The sequence below is a fragment of the Gopherus flavomarginatus genome, chromosome 4 (assembly GCF_025201925.1).
Source record: "Gopherus flavomarginatus isolate rGopFla2 chromosome 4, rGopFla2.mat.asm, whole genome shotgun sequence".
NCBI classification, from domain to species: Eukaryota; Metazoa; Chordata; order Testudines; family Testudinidae; genus Gopherus; species Gopherus flavomarginatus.
The window spans coordinates 169804350-169819576 of NC_066620.1; the positions used below are offsets into that span (position 1 = coordinate 169804350).

The 15227-nt window shown below is 45.0% G+C and overlaps 1 protein-coding gene across 6 annotated transcripts in view; it reads left to right on the plus strand.

The window, feature by feature from the left end:
• Positions 1–15227, plus strand: part of DST (dystonin) — a 452383-nt gene that overhangs the window by 6438 nt on the left and 430718 nt on the right. The gene's annotated exons all lie outside the window — the stretch shown is intronic.

The window sequence follows — 15227 nt, forward strand, 5'->3', positions numbered from 1 at the left end:
ATGGAAGAAGGCAGCATATGTTAACCACAGCTTTAGCCACTGAGTAACAGTTTAAAGTTTTGATTTCAAAAACCGTTTTTTGTTTTTTTTTTTAGCTTAGAATACTGAATAGTCACTGTCACATAATATATATTCAATCTGTCATTTAGATAAGACACGTGTCTGGTGCTAAAAATAGGTGAGCAAGTTTAATGGAAATTTTCATAAGAAAAAAACAAATAGGAATGTTAAGTAATGCTTTATAGTATTCTGAATACATATTATACCAAAACAGTGAGTCCTCAGCAAATCTGTGCATTACCTTTGCCAACAACTGTTGCCTTCTTCACTCATATAAAGAAATCATTACTGTGTTTAAACATTTATTTTTAATCACAATCATCCCACTACTGAGTCTAGTTGCAAGACAACTAGCTAAAAATACAATTCTGGGTATTCTTAAAAACAATAATGAATAGTCTTTGAACACTTGTGCTATAATTCATCACAAGAGTTCTAGAGTTATTTATAAACTGCTGAAGATGTGTATCTAGCTGCTAGAGTAAAGAGAAAAATCCACAGAGCCTCCAAGCTGAATTACAGGCTTGTATTTGATTGGAGGGAATACATTCAAGGATAGACAGAAGCATACAGTAATAGAGAAATGGATGCATTCACCTATTCAAAGGTTGTCTTCTATTCTCGGAGGGGTGAATCAATTTGAAAATACTTTTTCTATTATATATGACACATTTCCCCCTCCAGGATATTTAAACTATTTTATATTAACTGTTGAAGAGTCAAGGAATAGTGTGATGAGAAAACAAAATCAGAGACCAAAGTAAAACATTTTCATACATGTGCGTAAAAACATTTGTAGATGGGAATATACAGATTTATAACTATATCAGGACAAATCCTGAATTTCCCTTTGCTTTCAGAATATAGCCTGTACAGAAGATGTGACACTGAGCAAATAACTTGCAAATTATGTACCATTGACAATATGCATGTATTTTATATGTCCATTTTTGTTTGTCTGTCTTGTATAGATAGATTGTAAATAGTGTTTGTATAGTGCCTACCACAATGGGCCCTAATTTTGACTGGATCCTTGGGGTACTATCATAATAATTATAGTAATGATTAACAGAATAGAGTCAGATGGTTTCCTTATGTGAAGAATCCCACATAGAGGCCAGGAAAATTTACAAGCTTTCATTTATGGAGTTTCCTCTGAAGACTCCCATGGGGGAGGACGAAGTTTGCCTTCCTTTGGAAGAAGTAGGCAGTTCTGTGTCTCTGTGCTGGCTTCTTGCCTTCTGTAGCGCTCTCCTGGAACGCTGCTAGTGTGGCAGCCTGACCACAGCACACTGAAACGCTGGAGGGGTCTCTCAGTTGGTCCTTGTTAAAGTATTGGCATTGCATCACTGCAGCAGCAGCCCCCAGAGGTCCTCACCTCCCACCCTTTGAAAGAGGATTGCACTAGAGATGCTCAGACCTCCATCATGAGTTCATACAGCCCCAGGGCTCCCTGTAGGTAAGGGATACAATGCCTGAGTAAGGAGAAAAGAATCTGGCCCATAATTAGCAGCTGTCCCTGTTACTTCATTTTCCATACATGCAGTTTTATAAGTCCCCTCTCAGGTTTTGTAGCTGTATTTACAGAGTCAAATACATCCCTCTAGTAAATACTGTTGTTTACTTTTCTAGAAATATATAATTTTGATGAAGTCACAACCTCAGTTGTATTGCACACCAGTTAATAACACACACTGAGCTCCTAATGCCCTTGTAACACAGTGGCTACCACCCAAGCACTGCCTCATGGCCAGAGGTGCCTCTGCAGTGTCCTGCTCCTGTTTTCCCCTTCATCAGGGATCCTTAAACATGCTCATCCAATCACAGCCCTTCTTGGGGTTTGGTTTCTTTATTAACAGATAGTTCCTAAAACCAAACACAAAAACCAAATCTACCACCCAGCCTTAAGCTGGGTACAGCACCTTCTCCCTAGGGTAGTGTCTCTTCCTGCTGTCTGGGCTGCTGGAGAAGATGCAAGGCCTGACCTGCCTTTCCCCAAATGAAAAACAAAACTTTCAGCTGTGTCTTCTTACCCAACCCCAACTGCCTTCTTCAGGGACCACTTCACACCTTTGCTCTGCAGTTCTCCTTCTAACTACATACCTTTTAGAAAAACATGCAATCTTGATTTAAAAAGTGCCAGTGACTGAGAATCTAACACCACTCTTGGTAAATTGTTCAGTGGTTAATTACTCTCACTATTGAAAATTTGCTCCTTATTTCCAGTCTGAATCCGGAACTTCCAACCATTGGATTGAGGAGCCCAATATCCAACATTTGTTCCCCATGTAGGTCCTTATAGATTATAATCAAGTCACTCCTTATTCTTCTCATTGGAAAGCTAAATGGATTGAGTTCCTGGAATCTGTCACTATAAGGAATGTTTTCTACTCCTTTAATCATTCTTGGGGCTCTTTTCTAAACTACCTCCAAATTATCAACATTCTTCTTGAATTGTTGACACCAGAACTGGACACATTATTCTAGTAGCAGTTAGACCAGTGCCAAATACAGAGGTAAAATAACCTCTTTACTCCTACTTGAGATTCCCCTGTTGATGCATCCAAGGATCACATTAGCCCTTTTGGCGTCAGTGTCACACTGGAGCACATGTTCAGCTGATTATCCATCCCCTCCCAAAATCTTTTTCAGAGTCATTGGTTCCCAGGATAGAATCCCCGATCCTGCGAATATGGCCTACATTCTTTGTTCCTAGATATGTACATTTACATTTTAACCATTGTAACCCTTCTGCCCCTCTGAGTTGGCAGCAACAAGGGCCGGGTTCAGTATCCAGGGGTTCCGTTTCAATAACCCAATGCTAAACCAGCTCGAGCCCCCACCCAGTGACCTGGGAAAATCTTACACACACCCCTAGGCGCCTCAAAGAGGCAATGCTTCCCCTCTTGCAAGCACAGAGTCTTGGTGTAGCAGAAAAGGTTTAATACATGAGATAAACAACAAACACTAAATTGGGAAAACACCTCAACTAGAGTTCATAGACCAAACCGTGAGCAAAGACCCACCCCAGGAAATTGGGCTATGTCCTCTTTCCTGGGCTCTTGAGTCCAGCAACCCCCCAAATCACCCACAGTCCCAAAAGTCCCACAATCCAAAAGTCTCTGTCCTGGGTCAGTGCAGCCCCAAAGTTTGAGAGTCTATCTGCAGAGGTCCCTCCTCCCAGCCTGGGTAGAAAGGGGCACCTTACGTGGTCCGGGGCCAACTCCCTTGCCTCTCCATGGGTTCTGCTCCTGCCTTCTCCACGAACTGCTCTGCTTTACCAGCCGCTCCACTCTGCTCCTCCAGCCATCCTCACAAACTGCTCCGCTCCACCAGCTGCTCTGCTCCACCAGCTGTCCCGTGAGCTGCTCCAGTTGTCCCTGCAAACTGCTCGGCTCCGCTCGCTCTGTGGGCCGCTCCACCCGTCCCACAGCTACTCCGCTCTGCCAGCCGCTCTGCTCCACCAGCTGTCCGGTGATCCGCTCCAGCCGTCCCCACAAACTGCTCCACTCCGCCAGCTGCACTGTTCCACAGTATAGCTTCAGGCTCCCCCACTAGTTAGCACAGTACTCAGTGCTCTCAGCTCAGTGATTTCAGCTCTTAGTGATTTTAGCTCATAGTAGGGGAGCCCCAGTGCTAGTGCACCATTAGCCAAAAGTGAGTTCAGCTTAGTAACCTGTATCTGGATTCTTAAGGGAATAAAAAATCAACTCTGACATTCCACAGTGAGAGAGGAGGATGTGCAATTGGTGTTCCAGGCCCTCACAAGGGGCCCATACCACCAAGTACACACACCAGTCCCCAACCTCTCTCTCTTCATGGGGTTTTGGAACCCATGTCCCATGTTTAGCAAGTACCACCCAACTGAGGTTGAGTCATCTCTGTCACAAAGCAGTCCCACAGCTCCCCATTCACACAATCAGGGTGACAAACTTTTTTTTTCCTGCCCCAATAACAAAGAAATTGGGGATCCCAGAGCTGTTAAAATAACCATCCCAGTCTGCTGTGGGCTTATGCTAAGTGGAGGGTGGATGCCAATGCAAATCTTTCCCCATTCTTTGAAATTCTTGGAATTCTTTCCACATTCCCTACAATTCACCACCAGATATCAGGGTAGCACTCATCCTGACTCTGCTTACACCATAATAAAACATATATTGTTTGCTTGTACCCAGCAAACCAAGTGATCCAAATCACTCTGTATCAGTGACCTGTCTTCTTCATTATTAACCACTCCTCCAATTTTTGTGTTATTTGCAAACTTGATCAGTGATTTTGTCTTTTCTTCCAGGTCATTAATAAAAACATCATGTAACCAAGGGCCAAGAAACAATCCCTGCAGGAGAGAAACACACCTGCTTGATTATTCCCCATTTACAATTACATTTTCAGATTTATCAGTTAGCCAGCTTTTCAGACGAAGTGTCTCCCCAGACTAGTCACTTACAATTAGGTGACTCCTCATATTTCTGCTAAATCTCTGGGGAGTTTTCTAGCCATTTTACTCATAGCAGGATTGTGAAAGGCCACCCATATTTGCTGACTGGAGCATGATGAAGCTCCTCCCTCACCAATAACCATTTAAAAGGGAAGTATTGGACAGAAATGTTTCATTTTTTCCAGACTAGCCTGTTGGATATGGGTAGCCAGAACAGTAGCTGTGTATTACTTGTGTGTTTTTCATTCTGTGTTTGTTTCTTTCGTTCTTTCCAGTGCTGTTTTTTTAACACTAAAATTTCAAGTTTAATTTATAAAAGGACAAGTTTGCTAGTGAATCCCTCACTCCTGATTCATGATGCATACCAGGAATCTCTCAACACTAGGAGAACAAAGAAAAGGGCAGTAACAGAGGACTGAAAGGGTCAGCCACTGGGCAGCCTATGTGCACGTCAGATACCAAATTGTGGTCAGGAGATGTGTAGTGGAGTCAGGGATGAGGTGGGTCAAGATACCAGGAAGTCAGGGTCAGGCAAAGACATGCAGACAGGAGGCAAGTAATGGAATCAGGATCAGTCTCAGTGAGGATGCCAGGAAATCAGGGTCAGGTGCTGAGTTGCAGACAGGAGACAAGTGGTTGAGTTGGGGATGAGCCAGAGTCAGGAGCTGGAATCTAAGGGTTCATAGCAAGTTCTATAGCAGAGCAAGCAGGCAGTCTGTATTGTTACAGAGAAAACTCCCTGTGCTATCTTCCCGGTTAATATACCAGCAAGGGCCAATCAGTGGGCTACTCAGGCCCCACTGGACAGTACTTCCAGCAATGTCTAGCTTCCGATGGTCCCCTAGCAGGAATCCAGCCTCAGCATCCGGTGGCAGTGCAGAAGTGTTAGCAGCCTGGAATCCTCACGAGGTTCTTACAGCACCTCCCTCTTCAGGTCCCCCTCTTGGTGTGATGCCTGTTTAGGCTTGTTTGGTTCAGTCCTATTGAACATCCTGACTAGGTCAGGGACATGAACATGGGAAACCATAGCCCTCCAGTCTATGAGCTAGTACAAGCAACTGCGTATCTGTTGGGAATCAAGGATGGCATGCTCCTCATGACTCTGGATTTTGACTAGTGGAAGCAGGGGTGTGGTTTGGTCAGGAAAGGTGTTCTCAGCATAGAGCTACCGAATGGAAACATAAAAAAGTGGGTGTATTTTGAGGTACTGGGGAAGCTGTAGTTTAAAGATAACTGGGTTGATCTGTTGGCATATCTGGAAGGGTCCCAGGAACTGGTGGCCAAGTTTCTGGAAAGGTCGACTGGTCTGGAGATGCATTGTGGTGAACCTTACCTTCTGGCCTACTCTGAACACCAGAGCTTCCTGACACTGATGGTCTACATGCCTCTTGTAAGCCTTCTTCACTTCTGAGTGGTTCTTGAGCTCCTCTTGGCTGAGATGGATGACTCTGTTGGACTCAGTTGGTGGCGGCTGGGTTTGGGGAGGTTGCTTGTAGTGCCAGGTGAAAATGAGAATGGAATCTGAAGAATGGGCTCTAACCTGTAGAAGCATGGTTTGCATTGTTATATGAAAATTTTGCATACAGAATTGTGGAGCAGTTATCTTGGTGATAGTTCATGAAACGTCTCAAGTATTATTCCAGTACTGGGCTCAGCCTTTAGTTTTGTTGATTTGTTTGAGGGTGGTATGTGGTGGAGGTCAATAGGCAGACATGCAGTAACCAGAATGCTTAGTACCAAAAGTGAAAGATAAACTGTGGGACTTGGTCTGAAACTGTGTATTCTGGAAATCTGTGAAGATGACCCAGCTCCAAGAGTTTGGCAGTAGCCTTGATAGAGGGTAGGTTGTTGCAGGGGATGAAGTGGGTCTTTTTTAGTCAGACTGTCCACAACAGGTAAGACTATGGTGTGGCCATCAGATGCTGGGAGTTCCACAGTAAAGTCTAGGGGGATGGCAGACCAAGGCCTACCTGGAGTCTATAGGGTATGAAGGTGCTGAGTGGTCTAGTCTGGAGCATCTTGCTGTGTGCACAGCACTCACAGGATTCCATGTAAACTTGGACTTCAGACCGCCTGTGGGGCCACCAGAAAAAATGGGCAAACTGACTTGCCAGTGGCGCATCATGGCACAGTTGTAGCATCTCCAGTCACGGGCTCCCTGGGGGAACATCTATGTGCTTGTCAAAGTATGTTACCCCATGCCATAGCATTCCCTCTCAGATCTGAACCTTAGAGTTCAGAAAATGAGATACTAGCACCTGAATCCTCTAAGCTTAATTACCAGCTTAGATCTGATAGCACTGCCACCACCCAAAAATATAGTGTTTTGGGGCACTCTGACCTCCCCAGCCTTCCCTTGGGTTCTTAAAACAAGGAGAAATAAACCATTCCCCCACCTTTCCCCCTCCCAGAATTTCCCTCTCTGGGCTATCCTGAGAGATACTGATCCAACCTCTTAAATCAGCATACAAAGAAGCATCTCCCTTCCCTTCCACAAAGAGGCAAACAGATTCAAGGAAAACAGAGAGAGATTCTATCTCTCCCCCCTCCCATCTCCCCCACCCGTCCTGGTGAGTTATCCCAATCCCCTGGAATAAAACAAGGGAAACAAGAAAAAAAAATCGATCAGGTTCTCTAAAAAGAAATCTTTTAATAAAAGAAAGGAAAAAGTAAAGAATTATCTCTGTAACTTCAAGATGTAAATATTACAGGGTCCTATAGCTTACAAACACCAGAAAGAGACTTTCCCCCCAGTACCAATACAAATCAAAATATTCCCAGCAACTACACATATAAAAGTTACCCAGCCAGATCCACAATTACAAATAGAGTAAAACAATCAAAAAGCCTAAACCGCCTGTTTTTACTTACTATTTGAAAAGAAACTTAGAGAGCCTGTAGTAATGTCTGGTCTCTCTCAGACCCTCCGAGAGAAGAACACACAACGGACAAAGAACACACACAAAAGCTTCCCTCCACCCAAATTTAAAAGTATCTTGTCTTCTGATTGGTCTTCTGGTCAGGTGTCCAGTTTCCTGCTTGTAACCCTTTACAGGTAGAAGAGACATTAACCCTTAACAATCTGTTTATGACACCCCATCCCACATGGAACAGAGTATCTTAGTCCCTAATGCCATAGATTAGATTCCTTGGATGTGTGGATCTTCTTTCAGGGTGGACTGTATGGGGGAGCTCAGGTTGTGGTGAAATGTGGCATTGACAAATTTACTAGGCTTTGTGGGGCCGGGGTTCAGAAATAGGTTCCTTGTTTCCACCAGCCTCTGTGGAGTGGACGTGATGTGGATTGTCAAAGATGGTCAAGAAGGCTTGCAGGAAGGTGTCCCCAGTCGGAGAGCACTGGGCTGCTCTGCGCCAATGTTGGGGGAGCCCAGCTGAGCTCTTAGCCGGTGAGAAGGCTAACTATTAGTCCCACTAGTGTGTGGGATACATTCTGTGGTGGAGCTGGAAGGACTGTCTGCATTTATTCATAAACCCCGGGAATTTCCAAAGGTTCCTGTCAAGCCGTTTTGGTAGTGGGACAGCGGGATCCTGTTCAGGCGATGGTGGTTTGCTCAGGTACCTAGTGTAGCTGCTTCTCCCTGTGAGCAGGGTACTTTCTCATGCAAGATCTGTGCTTCCATTGCAGACTGTGTAGCTTGGCTTTGTAGTACGAGGTTCTGTCTGCAGATTGGTGACTTGGTCTTGCAGGTTTCAGTTCCTTGGGGAACTGCTGGTCAGAGGGCAGCCCACCCCTTCCATATTCTGTGAAGGATAGTGTTGTCAGGAGTCTGGTTTTAACCTGGAACGTCTTGTCAAAAAGGGACCCTGGCAGCTCCAGTCGGCACTGCTGACCGGGCTGTTAAAAGTCCGGTTGGCGGCATGGGGATGAGGAGGGGGCCTGCAGCAGTTCTCTCTGTGGAGCTTGAGGGTGGTGTGAGCCCCGGCGGGCAGGGCATGGATCCCAGAAGAGGGGCTGGGAAAGGCATTTAACTGCAGGCTGGGGCTGGCAGGGTTAACCCTGGGCAGCAGCTGTCACGGTGCCTGGGGGCTCCTTGCAGAGTGGGCATTGTGGCCTTTAAGAAGTGCCTTCAGCCTTCTCCCTGCAGGGTCCACTGCTCCCCTGTCATGCTATACAAAGCAGACGGGATCTTTTGTAGAGGAGAAGGCAAAAATGCCACATTTATTGATAATACAGCAGTTAGCATATGCTTTTCAATCACACACACACCATGCACGCAGTCTCGCCAGTTGATGTTTTTAGTTACCAGTCCAGAATCTGGACCAATTTAGTGGCCAGCCAGATTGGTCACAGAGGGCAGCAGGGCTCTGTCGGTCATGATCCGATGCTCCTGGAGTGTGGCAAGATGAATCCAAAGCCCCGTGGCAGAGCACCCCATTCTTATAGTGTTTTTTCTCTGTTGAAGTCTATGGATTTTGTTGTGTCCGTTTGTGACTGGGTTACTTCTTAACTGGTGTATCTTTTGATGTAAACATTCCAGTACACCTCTGAGAGGGTCATCCTGTCTTTTGTTTCGATTTAATCAATTGCCCTTAGGGGTGCCAGCCTTCATCTCAGGGTTGTCAGCGTGCCCTTCATTATGGATACATGTTGATGATTCTCTGATGTCGATGTCGTTTAAGTCTCTTCACTCCTTCCTTGATCATCTGGCTGTAACAATGGCCTTCACATCTTATCTTTTCCTGATGCATACATTCCTCATTCACACAAACAGTCTTTTACAGTTAAAGATATACAGCAGTTTTTATGTTGAGGAAGAAAAGGCATTGTAAATTAAGCCTTCTTAAATCTTATAATCAAAACAATTTACATTGGGGCCCAGGCCTTCAACGTTCCTCTAATCTCCTTAATATAGAGACAATACAAGATCCTGTCTCTTACTTTCTAAACCTTAAAACAAAGAAATGTATATTTAACTAGAGTGCCTAATTTGTAATACATATAGGAAGCCATAGTAGACATTATAACTTATCCTAAAATAAAAGGGTGACCATAATCAGTCATAAGGATTGTTCTGGTCTGTCATTTCTTTCTGCTATTCAGAAAGGGTGGCTGACAGGATAAAATCAAACCGTACATTAATTCTCATAGTACAATTATAAACTCCTGCTCCTACACCCCAAGGGCTGCTGTGCTGGGCTTATCTTGGGATCATGCGACCAGCAGATAAGGGACTGTGGGCTTGTCAGACTCCTCCCAGAGATGAATGAGCTGTGCAGAAGCATGGGGCTAAACTTGGACTGCTGTCCCCGGGAACGAGTCCGAGCATAGTTGGGCAGCAGCTGGGTGCACAGGCGCCAGCCAGTGGCCGGCCTGAGGGGGATGAAGAAGAGTGGCTGGTGATCACTGCAAATGGCAGGGGGAGGGAAGAGGGTGAGGAAGAGGCCTGCAGCAGCTCTCTCCCTGAAGCTGCTGTGATTTGGGCTACGCTGGGGACGCAGCGAGCCAGGGGCAGCAGTCGGGTATGTATTTGTGTGTCACTTGCAGGGAATTCTCTCCCCCTCTTCCTCCTCTTCCCCCTCGCTCCCTGATTTCAGAGGACAGGAAAAACTTTTGTCCTCGGTACACTGGTCAAGCCATGTGTTCAGGATTAATGGCATATAGAGCAGCCTCTGAGGCCTGGAAAATGGCAGGGCAGCGCTAGTGTGGCTGCTGTTTAAGGGGCCACTTGACATCAACACCTCCCAGAGCCCCTGTGAACTGCACCAGCCAGAGCTGCCTGGAGCCTGAACCCACTCCTGGAGTCCGCACCCCTCCCACACCACAGCTCCCTACCCCAGCCCTGAGGCCCCCCCACGCTCTGAACCCCTTGGCCCCAGTGTGGAGCCCCTTCCTACACCCCAAACCCCTCATCCCCAGCCTTCACTCCCAGCAGGAGCCCTCATGCCCTCCCACACTCCAACCCCCTGCCTCAGCCCAGAGCCCCCTCCCACACTCCAAACCCCTTGGCCCCAGCCCAGAGCCCCTTCCCACACCCCTAATCCCTCATCCCCAGCCTTCACCCCCAGCAGGAGCCCTCATGCCCTCCCACACCCCAACCCCCTGCCTCAGCCCGGAGCCCCCTCCCACACTCCAAAGCCCTTGGGCCCCAGCCCAGAGCCCCCTCCTGCACTCCAAACCCCTCATCCCCAGCCCCACTCCATAGCTCACACCCTCAGCCAGAACTCTCACTCCCTCCCACACCCCAACCATCTGCCCCAGCCCAGTGAAAATGAGCAAGTGAGTGATGGAGGGATGGAATGAGCAGGGGTGGGGCTTGGAGAATGGGCGGGGCCTTGGGGAAGGGGGTGGGGCTAGGGTGTTCAGTTTCCTGCGGTCAGAAAGTTGGCAACCCCAGTGAAGGAGTTGGAGGGGCACAGGGGGTCTGAGCAAACTGTCAGGCCCGGAGTCAGGGCTGGGCAGTGGATGGCTTTGGCAAGTTACAGTAACTCCTCACTTAACACTGTAGTTATGTTCCTGAAAAATGTGACTTTAAGTGAAACGATGTTAAGCGAATCCAATTTCCCCATAAGAATTAATATAAATGGGGGGGTTAGGTGCCAGGGGAATTTTTTTTTTCCAGACAAAAGGCATTATATACATTTTAAACAATTTTAAACAAGCAATTTAATACTATAAGTTTAAAACAGTTTTAAAGAAACAATTTAATACTACAGTCATCACTGCTGAGTATGAAGCTTGGTTGAGGTGGTGGAGTCAGAGAGTGGAAGAGGATGGATTGTCTGGCTGCTCCTCTTGCTGTTCTTGCAAGCACAGGCACTGACTTTGCTGGTGTCAGGGGGCTCAACCCTCGGCCCACCCTCTTCACCCCTCCCCCCCATACCCCCACCCTTGACCCGCTTCTTCTCCCCCCCACCTTCTCCCCCTTTACTTCGCATGCAGCATCCTTGCTCCTTCCCCTCCCTCTGCTCCCTTCTGAATGCCGCAAAGCCAGCTGATTGCTGTGGGAAGAAGGCAGGGGAGGGAGGAGAAAGGTGCGCTAAGTCCTCGCTCCTCACCACTCCCTCTTGCCCAAGGCTATCAGCTGGCTTGTGGTGTTTAGGAGGGAGGAGGGGGAGCCAGGACTTGGCGCACAGGCTCCCCCGTCCTTCCCCCACCCTACCACCTCCTAGGGGCAATCAGCTGGTTTGCAGTGTTCAGGAGGCAGGGGAGGGCAGGTGAACCTGCGTGCCGAGTCCTCGCTCCTCTGTTGATGTATGAAATATGTGGCTCTGGCCACTGAGACACTTTTGAGCTACCACATCTTTAAGGAAGAAAGATTGTGCAGGTCCTTGTGCCCTTTTACCCACTACTTTAGTCTTTAGAAGAAAACTGATCTTTTTTCTTGTGTTAAAATTCTCTGATACTGCTGTGCTTAATGCAAACAAGGCTTCTTTGTCAAGAAACTAGGGAAGAAGCTGTTTGAAACACTACAACTGCTAGTTATTTCCTTCTATCTCAATAATGCAATAAACAGGCCTCCTCTGTGTCAGCATATACATTATTTAACCTGAAATATAAGGCTTGCCCTTCTGGATGAGAAATCACAGTGGAAAAATGAGAATCGTGCAGGAATTATCATGTTAAGGATAACATGATTCTAGATGTCGCTCTTGGGAATGTAGCAAAATGTCCCACAGCCTTCAGTGAGTTCATGGCATGTGATGTCCTTATGTGTATGTGCCTGAGACCAAATCACCAGGGAAAATGGAGATGCTAAGGTTCATCCATGCAGTGTAAGTCAGTTACACTCACATTGATTAGCACTTTGCAACTCCCTCTAGCATGTTTGTTTCTGTTCCACTGTGGAGTGGTGCATCTTTTCTTGTTCTTTGGGATGAGCTGTAGTTGCAGATTCCTAGACTAAACCTCTTCTTCTTCTTTTTTTTTTTTTTAAATCCCTGGACATAGGAGGCCTGTTTATTGCATTATTGAGATAGAGGGAAATAGCTAGCAGTTTTAATGTTTCAAACAGCTTCTTCCTTAGTTTCGTGACAAACAAGCCTTTTTTTCATTAAGCACAGCAATATCAGCTCACATGAAAAAAATATACTGACACTAAAACCAGTATATTGTATTTTTTTCTTTTTTATAACTGGTTTTTATAATTAAGGAGCCAAATCTTGCAGTTCTTAGCCCTCACTCTAGCAAAGGTTCCATTGCAGGATTGAGTAGGCACTGAAGGTTTTGCCTCAAGGACATCTCCTGTCTTTCATTATCTTTGTTGATAAGGAATTCATTTCCCCCCTGCTTCCTACTTTCCACCTGAAATCATGATCCTTTGCATTTATCACATCATAATCCTCTCCAGAGCAACCAGTTGTGATACCGCAAACAGAAGATTATGACTTTAAGTGGAGAATAAGCTCAGAAGCAAATGAGGTCTTAAAGCAACAAAGATCCTGTTTTCTTGCTAATATCCCGACCAATAAACAACAAGGGAAGATACATATGAGCAGCATTGCCCATAAACAAAATATATTACAGCGCTTTCCAAGAGGCATCAGTGAGTCTTTACTATTTAAACAAAATATTTCATTATTAAACCTAGAAGCTCTTTTGACATGAAATCATTCAGTAAGAGAGATCCACACACTTAAATCCCTCTTTGGCACGCATCTCTAAGAGCTTTTAGAGCTGCTTAGCTTTTACCAAATACTTGTGTTACATAAATATGCAATCCTGGAGAATTGTATCCGGCTCTGAGGGGACTAGAGGAACGGCTAATGTGCCCTGCATATGACCAGGCTTCAACCAGTAGCCAGTCCTGTATCTGTAGCTGAAATTTAGCATATATTTGGAGTTCAAACTCATTCAGAACTCAGAATGGGGACACTAGTCATATCATCCTTAAAGATTACTTTCCTGACAGTGGATTAAAATTGCTGATGTACATTCCTGTTTTTACAGAAAGAGAAGGTCCTCACCTGGAAACTAAAGATTTGAACAACTATATAAATAGTTCTGTTTGTACTGTATTATTTTTCCCTCATTCATTTAATTTTCACTTTGATTAATTTGACTAGATATCATAAATTGTTTATATTTGTTATTTATTTCATAGTGCAGGTGAACAGAAACTGTGGCAATAAGATTTTCCCCTTGCAATAGTATGACGTAGCATCACAGATTTACATTTTTTAATATTTCGGGATCACACAGAATCCACAAGTTTCTTGGCTGCATTACCTTACATAAGGCTGTTTTTGCTAGCCACGATGGATATGATCCTTCTCGTGTTGAAGAAGTTGAGGACCAGATTCTGCTGTAACGTACACCCTGTGCAATTGGAATTGGATAGGTTATAATTAAGAGCAGAATTTGACCCTGATAGTTTTGCCTTTGACTTCAGAGGGAGCCAACTCAAGATCTGTGATTTTTACAAACACCCTGCCTACTCCACAGAAGTGAATGTTCTTTAAAGGAAAGTTCCACAGTTTAGTTATAAAAATCTCTCTCTCTCTCACGTGCAAAAACTGTATTAAAAGAATGACAAGGTGGCTATGTCAAGTATCCAAAAGTTAGGAAATGTCAGAAATAAGGTTAGCCATGACACCTTATTTCAGCTCCTTTCACACATGTATTATGATAGCCTTGTTCCACATCAGATGTGAAGTCTGAGGTTGAGCCAAGAAAAGATCCCAACTCTCCGGTGTCCCAGTGGAGTGACTTAAACGCAAGTGTAATTCCTTTCTCTTCTTTACAAATCTCTGCTTCATTCACTGATCATCCTGTGCATTGAATGAGGCATGGGTAAGGGAAAACAAATAATATGTGATCATGTCATGCAAGATTGTATCAGAATGCATAGGCACAAAGGGAACAAATTAAGGTTGCATAGACACCCGTAATTCTGGTCTTTGCTAACTTTGCTTGAATTTGCCACTTAAATAACATTTTTAACATAATTTTTATTGTAATTAACTTGGTTTTAAAAAAAAATAAAACTGAAAAAACAGTTTACATCCTATGGAACTTTATTCACCACCCAGCCCTGAATGGGACAAAAGCAGAGTTGCAATCCAGGACCACAGTACAGATTTGCTGGTAGCAATGGTGTTATTTTCTACATGGGCCATCCATTACAGGATGATAAAGCACACACACTGACAGTAGGTCACACAGCTGTTTTGTAGACATGAGAAGAATATTGGGAATTAGGAATTATTGGTTTTATTTTGGGCTGTGAAATTGAACATGGTATTTTGGTTACAGACAGCACAGACAAGGATTTGACATATTCATTCTGAAAAGCAGTGTGACTAGGTGGATGGTATGATAAATTAGGGACCTGGGTTCTATTCCCTGGCTCAGTGAGAGCTGGGAACATACTCAGTGCCGTTGATGTGTGTTGGGTTGAAGCATGGTCAGTGTGATTTGCTTGTAGGAGCTTTGTGATACTCGGAGCATGCTTAATTCAGTTGGCATGTAGTGATTGGGGTGACAGCCTGGGTGGTATAGTTGGCCTGTGGGAATGAAGCTTCATAGGGTTGGAAGCATGTTCACAGATTTTCACAACAAGCCTATAATAAGCTTTATTGAGCTTGTCAAACAACAATTTTCAGAGGCCCATAACTTGGCCAAATCTGGGTGAATTTGTGTGGTGACAGCATAAGACAGCCCCTTGATCTGAGGAATATTCTGCTGTCAAATTTAAAGTTCCTCCTCCAAACCCTGGAAGTGGTAGAGCTCTTAAAAGAAATGGTTAGAAAAAAATTAACATTGGCAAAC